General features: G+C 26.8%; 1 pseudogene; it reads left to right on the top strand.

The window, feature by feature from the left end:
• The first annotated feature begins 513 nt into the window (after nucleotides 1–513).
• On the top strand, nucleotides 514–4,336 carry LOC122520431 (annotated as a pseudogene).
• The last annotated feature ends 4,451 nt before the right edge of the window (nucleotides 4,337–8,787 follow it).

The following is an 8,787-nucleotide window of genomic DNA, read 5'->3' as shown; positions in this document are numbered from 1 at the left end:
AATTTAGAATTTTTAAATATTTTTTCCAGAAAGACTGCCATATTGCTTTTTTAACAATAGATAGAAAAACAAAGGACACGTCATTCTAAATTCTGTTGTTTCTCCCCCTTAGTAGTCATCAATGTCGGGGAATGTAAATTCAAACTTCCAAAAGAGACTACTAATGGCGCTGCGGTCTACGGTACTTTTTCCTTTTTATTAATATTTATTATATAAAAATATTATTTATTTCTTCCGATTAATATTGTCAAAATATATATTTGAATTGAAATTTTTTCAATTTTTCTTTAATATGAAAATCACATAATTGTACAATTTTTAATAATTTCCCCTAGTGGTGCATCGATGTACTTACCTGTACAGTCGTTCCTAGAACGGTCATTGCAGTTTGTGCGCTTGATTGGTTGGTCGTTGTTTCTCCATCAGGTGATCGTAATAATTTCTAACCTAGTGCATCAAAAGTGCAAAGTTTTATACTTTTGAGTTTATAAAATATTATTAAATATTCCCAAAATGCCTAAAAGATTTGCTAAAGCTACTTGGGATAATCGTGGTGGACGAGTGAATAATACTGAGGATAAACATTACTTTGGTAAAGTATCATTTATGATCTAACTACGCTTTACAACGCTTGTGAATTCAGAACAAAGACAACTTATTCTCGATCTTATTCATTGTTTGCATTGTTTCCATTTAATATATCGAAATAATTATTATATATTATTTTTTAATATACTTTATCTAAAATAATTTTTTACATTATTCCGTAAAATTAATTTTTTTCGAATTTTTCATTTTTTTTCTTGTAAAGATAGTAGAAATCTAAAGCTGTAACAAATATCGAAGCTAGAAACAAAATATATTCTTTTTTGATTCAGGACACGTGATAGACACGTGAGACGGGATGGGAGATATGCTTCTCGACCTCGCGTATCATTCAAACAACAACCAAGGCCCTCTAGAAATATGAGAATAGCGAGAAAAATATTTGTAGAGGCTTTTAAAGACGACGATTCTCCGATGGGAGTTAATTCTAATAACAATAACAACAATAACAGACAAGTTGTTGTTAGAGGTAGAGGCCGAGGTTTATCGAGGGGAAGAAACAGCCCTTTGCCTCCCAGAGGTTTCCAAGGTGGCATATTTCCTAGACCGCCACTCTCCCTCGCAAAAGCTACCTCTTATAAAATCATTGTAAGTATCAGTATACGATACAATATCACATACATTTATATTGTGCCAGATTAATTTTCTGGACTTTTGTTTAACTCTTTTAATTCTTGATAACGATACATTCTCGCATTCATTTTTCTAATGATTTTATAGAAATATTATTGCTACGATATTAACTAATATTCAAATACATTTGTCATTAACACTAAACGTAGCTTTATGTATACTATTTCTACCACACTATGATAGAAATGCACAACACACATATAGTAACAAATATATATTTCTCTTTAGGTGCCATATGGACAGCAGTATACAAAAGATTACATAATAAACAATCTTTTGAGTTATATTGCTCCTGAGACTTTCGTTCCTATAATGGTAAGTATTACTTAATATTTCACATATTTTTACATAATTTATTTAATACTAATTTTTTACAGTACAAGACTATGGGATCCGAAGCTGTGTTTTATGTAGATGATCATAAACTGCAAATGCACTTCTTGCCTGTGATCGAAAAATAACAACCACAGATGGTTTTAAACTTCAAGTTAGAGTTAAACCAGGTTTTCCTCACTGTGAAATTAATGATAAATTAAAAGAACAACTGAAGCAAGCTATGGTAAAACGATATTTTCAAGAAAACAATGCATTAGACTTGTCAAAGTTTCATCAAGATCCAGGTATGAATAATCTTTACAGAAAGATAAATATTATTAAAAAAAAAAAAAATTAATTATATTTTATATTACAGATCTTGTTGCTGATTATTTCTGTGCATTATTTCGACCAGTTATGTTAATGACCGCCGTATTGGACATTGTCGCAGAATATATCCCTAACTTGGAGGCATTAAATTTAGATGGAAACAAATTGAACTTAATTGAAAGACTCAACGTCCTTCACAAAAAGTTTCCTAAATTGAAAATATTGTACATAGGCGACAATAAGGTAATTACATATTTTCTTTTTTTTTTATAAGTTTCACAAGGAAAAATACTGTAGGATGTGTAATTATATATATATATATATATATATATATATATATAGTAAAAAAATAGTGAGGAGTGTGATTGTAATCACAAGTAACAATTTATTAAGTCGACTAACACTTGACTATACCGTAGCTGGACTTACACTGAACTCGGTCCGAACTGAAACGCTTCTCTTTTATACTTTCTTATCGTTCTAGAAACTTCTCGGTCCCTCTCGAATATTCATCTATTTATCTACGAGAAACATCGCGTGGTTCCATGCGACGAACATGAAACGAAACATAGGGTGACGCCCTATGTCATGTGGTATCGCCTAAACAAATGCCGGATAATCCCGAAGAGAATGTTTCTTTTCTTTATTTCTCATCCTTCACTACTATGTATTATTCATAAATTTTCTTATTTCTAGATAAGAGAATGCATCATTTGGACGTTGTCAAGGATCTCAAGCTAGAAGAATTAAAATTAGCTGGTAATCCAGTATGCAACAAGTATAAATCCCGACAGAGTGAATATGTTAGGTAATGTATGGTTGAAGTATTAACATTGTCGTTCAAACCAGAAATTTATCAAAATGATTGATATGCGCGTACGCTCGTTTTATCTTTTATTTGTCACATTTATTTATGTTTTTTTTTATATATTCAGACTTATTAATTATCTATTTAGATTTCATGCTGATCTTTATTTCTCATTTATTTTTATTTTTAATTTATTTCATTACATCTTCAAAACTGTATAAATATTCAACAAATACTTCTAATGTTTTCTAACGTAAGTTTACATTAATTCATGAGCATATAAAGATAGTACGTTTCTATTGTATTTAATATTAGATTCTGAATAATAAGGCACATGTTTTTAATTTTTCTTATTAATGCGGAGCCCCGGGCTTCTATCTTTTCTTTCCCTTAAAACAGCGATGTGCGGAGGATGTTCCCTAAACTCCCTGAGACTGGTAAGATATAGTTTCAAATTAACAACTAAATTAACTGCTATTTAATATATTTAAGAAAGCCTAAGTATGTATGATTTATTTTACAGGATGGAGTAGATCTACCACGTCCAATCTTATTTGATGTTATGGATGATGCATCAAAATACCTCCTACCCAACGCATATTCACTTCAAATGCTGAAGCTCAAGAAATAGCCAGTCATTTCTGCAACAATATTTTCTGGTTTATGATAGTGGCAATCATCAACTATTATTGGATGCTAATGAACACGCATCCTTCACTTTGACTGTAAATACTGCTTATAATGCCAACAAGTAAGTCAATATTTCTAAATCTGGTTTTTAATTTATTCAATGCATGTTTAATTACGATTTTAGCATATAATCAATTTTAATTAATCTCTTTCTCTCTTTCTCTCTCTGTCTTTTTTTTTTTTTTTTTTTTTTCTTTTTTTCTTTTTCTTCCAGATTAAACTCTTGTTGGGGAAAATAGAAATTTATTAGAGTAAATGCTAACAGAAGACAAAAATTATTAAAACAGGAAAACTGACAATAGTGTCATTTATTTCTCAAATGCCACAAACTAAACATTTTTTAAATACATTTACGATGGATGTTAGTCTAGTTACTGTAAGTATCTTATTTTCATAAAAATGAAATTTTAAATATATATATATATTAACTTTATTATCTTATTCTAATAACTTTGTAATTTTACAGGAAAGAATGATGATGGTTACAGTAACTGGACTGTTCAAAGAGCTAACTAAAGAAGAACATGTCCGATACTTTAATAGAACATTTATTATGTACCTCAAGGAACTGGATATTGTTTTGTAATGAACAATTACATATCAGTAACACAACTGAAACGCAACGAAAGCTCATATTGAACAATACCGATAAAGAATCAGAAGAACCAATGGCTGAAGAACCAATGGCTGAAGAACCATCAATATCAAAACATCAAACTCTGCTGCTGAAGGACAGTTCCGGAATTGTCGGAAAACTGTAAAACAACAAATGATTGTGACATTGAGCCAGCAACACAATATGAATCTGGAATGGAGTTTAAAATGCCTCCAAGAAGTTCATGGAATTATGAAAATGCTTTATCCGCTTTTCAAGAATTCTTCAAGCGTGGTCAAATACCATCGGAAGCATTTAGTAAGTAAATTTTAATATTATTAGAAAGTTTAAAAGATATTCCAGATTGTTTTTGTTTGTTGTAAATCATCTCTCTTAATTTCAATAAGGTGCTGACGTTTTGGATATTCATAACATTTTTGAAAATATTGTAATTCATAAAACAAACAGAACAACAAATGTTTAAATTTTTATTCTTAAATGGAATGTTTATCCAAGAAATTTGTAATTAAATATTATGGCAAAGTAGAATATAGTATCTAAAGTAGTTTTAAGTTCATCTTCTATATAAACGTGCAAATTCTCATAGGAGACCTAAGATTTTCCTACCACTGTTTATTCTATCATTTCTTAAGTATATATTTTTCCTTTTTTGATAGAACAATTTTATGAATTCTTTTTTAATAAATATAAAAACATGATGATAAATACTGCTCTACCTTGCAATTACAAAAGGCAATATCTCTAAAAAAAAAAAATAAGTTCTAGAAAAGTATCAGTTAAAATTTTTACGTAAAATTGTAGGTGTTGACTTTTTTAATTACACGGTAGTGCTAGTGGAAGTAAAAAGTTACCAAGGAAAGAATAAAATTAACAGTGAGAATAAAGATTAATTCACTCCATGAACTGATTTTTGCACGTCTATGATTTCTAGAATAACAAATATTTTTATGAAAAAAGAAAAACGAAAAAAAATAACAAAGAACTAAAAAAGCAAAAAATCATTCAATCATTTTTCAACGTAACTATGAGATTTTCACAAAAATTTGACTTTATAAATCACACACGACTTACATCCTTGCTGTTCATTCGTGATTTATAATATTTTATCACATTGATAAAAATATCAACAGAACTATTCAATCATTATACATAACTTAAGTTTTTTTTTTATTACCTTCATAAATAAGAGAGGAAAGAACTTAACTTCACTATTCTTGTATATAAATCTAATAATATGTTACAAATAATGCATGTCATCTACATATAATATTTGTCTGTTTGTTTATTTAACTTTCAAAGTTATTTGTAAAAATGAAATTTTTAAGTATTACTCATGTAATACTATTCTGTTTTAGTTACCATTTTAGTTCTCATTCATAAGCTAAGGCTAAAAAAAACAAAACAATTTTTCTGAAATATACTGCCATTTCAGTATATTAATAAATATCGTATGTTTTAATATTTTATAAGAAATGAATGTAACTTTGAAAGTTAAATGATAACACAAATGCAGTATATATTTACTTGTAAGATATAAATAATTGTATAATAAAATACATGGGTATCACAAAAGTCACTTTATCAAGTAAGTAAAACAAAACAAAAAATTTATATTGATTTTTTTTTTCAAAATAGAATTACAATATTTTGTTTTTCATTTCAAGATTTGAATCACTAGTTACAATGTTTAAAAAAAAAGTATAGGCCCATGATGGCACTACTCTAAATATCAACCAAACAAAAATTTCTAATTTATCTGTTTGATAAAGTGACTTTTAGGACACCCCTTATATTAATTTTAAATAAGTTATACAAATGAATTAAGTAACTTTCGATAACTCGCAGATGAGATATTTATAATTATATAATTAATTAATAATTTATAGGTAATCATATAGTTTAAAACATTTCATTTATAGGGATAAATTTTAAGAAATCATACAAAATTATTCTGATTTCAAAATTCAACAGATTTTTACATATAATAGATAGATAATAGCTCATACAGACAAAAGAAAATCAATATTATTAGGGTGTACACATTTTTACATACTTGAAATAGGAAAATTTAAAGTTAAATGTGAGTATAAATTCATTAATATCTGAAATTTCTATTTTTATATATAGTATTTTTGTGATCATAATTATCACATTATTTTTGATGATTTATTATAGTCTTATTATTTGTATTATTATAATTATTATTATGGTTCTCATAAAGTACACAATTTAAGTTGAAAATGCGTGAGGTTCTATACATGCAATTATATTTTTTTTTTTTATTTTTTTAAACAATATATTTAAATATTTTGTTCATGAATGCAGATGTAATAATGATTACCAGGTGCCATATTAAACAATTATTAGACTGTGATGCAAATAATCACTGGTCGATAATCCAAAGGATATATGGATACAATGAAGAATTTATTGCCTATATCTGCAAATGATTGCAATACACGGCATAAAACATATAAGCATAATATGTCAAATATTGAAAACAAAATGCTATTTTATGCTGAGCGATTTATAATATCATCAGCATATCCTTAGCACCTGGACGACAAGATCCATTTCACCGAAATGGTTTTCATACCATATATATACATTAAAAAATATATATATATAATAATATATTTATCTACACACTAAATATCATACACGCAAAGAACCATGATTGCATTCAAAACTTAAAACACTTAAAAGCATTTAGCATAATAGCTAATTATGCTTACTAAAAATAGATTTTTCTAATTTATCTTTTTCTTTACAGCTTATAAAAAACAATATAATTGTATTCTATATATGGCATGCTATACAAAAAAAAACATATTAATCTAATTTATACTCACAGTTACAGAAAAATTACTAGTTGTAATAACAATATGAATATTATATTTGTAATTTTTTATTTTTTAGCAAGTAAATTGTGATACGCATAGATAATAAGACTCCGATATATGTAATTATATTTTTTCTAACATTGATTCTGTAAATTGAAGAACTGAATAATTATACTTCGTTTATATTTTTAAAAAAGTTCTTTAAAACACATACATATATGTTAATTCCATTAAAACCTGATATATTGACGATCATTAAAATCATTTATATGAACATAAATGTTTGTATTTATGTGATATATATAATATAAATTTGTTTTCTATGTATACATAATTCATATCACTGTTAATATGTAAATATAAATATATGATACCATTTATAAATATATAAAATTGCACTTTTACTTTGATATAATATACTTATACATATAAGTTATGCAATGCGTTTATACCAAAATTTATAATATGAAGTTTTACATTGCAATAATTAATAGAAATCACCCAAGATAACAATATTAATTATTTCTAATTAAACATATTCGATTGATATATTTGGAAAAAAACTATTTTATAAAATAATATTGCTCGCGAGTTAGAATACACGTGTTTCTTACAAACTATATACTCTTCTATAGCGTTTTCATCTTAGGTATATTCGCTTCAAATTTTAAATAGATCTTTAAAATTAGATTGTCTAATTAAGTAATGAGGATTTTTTTTTTATATGGCATAGCTCATTTGTTTTTAACAATTTTCTAGCGATGTTTCTGCGAATTTGCAAGTTTGACTTTGGAAATGCGCCATTCGGCAAAAAAATCGATATATAAAAAAATTCTACCTACTTCTCCTCTGACTGTTGTTATGTACAATAAAAAAAAATCAAGTAACTCATAATAGTTCAAAATTTACAGTAGTTGTTACGACCGTGGACCCCTCTAAAATAGAGAGGTCATCTAATAAACGCTGCATAGCCGCCATTTTTAAATAACATTATTCTATAACAATTATGTTTGTAGTCATCATATGTACAATAAACTTCTACCTTTGTAAACTCAATTTATTTATATTTTTCCTGAAAAAAAAAATCACAAGAAAGCCTATTTTTCGGCATCTAGAGTAGCCAAACCCCTTAATAAAAATTTTTCAATCTCTTAAATCATTCAAATATGTAGAAGCTATTACTATTCAACCAGCATAAAACAAATTCTATGAAATTGGTTTAAGCTTCTTACACGATGTGCTAGATCAGTCTCTAAGAAAGATTTTTAAATATTATATTTAATTTATTTTCGTTCTTTTTAGATAAATCTAATCATAAATAGCTAATAAAACCGTTATTAATTAAAAATCGTTTAATTTAATAATAAATTATTTTCTAATCATTTGATTTTATATCGAGCTTAATAATTTGTTTTTTATTTGTTTTCTTTTTTTTTTTGTTTTTTTGTTGTATTTTTTAATTCTTTTCTTTTTATATTATTTTTTTGGCTTTTTTGTCTTTTTCTTTTTTTTTTTTATTGTTTTATTTTTTTCTTTATTCTTTTTATTTTTTTTTTTATTTTTAAATTACATTAATTTTCTGCTTTACAATTTGTCCGTGAGTAAATTTTCTTTTTTTGATCACTTTAAAATAACATTTGGGTGGTAATGTAATACCTTTCAGGATATCGTTTTCTTTTACAATTTTTGTGTATTTAAGTTTACCGGATGTTTCCTTTTTAATCTTTTTCTAATGCGAGTAGTTAACGTTTCTGCGGCTAGTTGTTGGAGTGTAATGCAGGTTCTTCCTTATATTTTGTTGTGAAATTTTCTATTTCTTCCATCACTGTCGTTTAAGTTACAGGTTCTTTCGTATATTCATTCCTAGATACCATTGTGCGTGACATCATTCTCAGTATTTTCGACTGTCATTTACTCCTAGCTTTATCATATGATTCATTGCTGCC

This window comes from Polistes fuscatus, unplaced genomic scaffold (assembly GCF_010416935.1).
Source record: "Polistes fuscatus isolate 324 unplaced genomic scaffold, CU_Pfus_HIC Scaffold34, whole genome shotgun sequence".
Lineage (NCBI taxonomy): Eukaryota > Metazoa > Arthropoda > Insecta > Hymenoptera > Vespidae > Polistes > Polistes fuscatus.
This window is presented reverse-complemented; position numbering and strand designations above follow the sequence as displayed.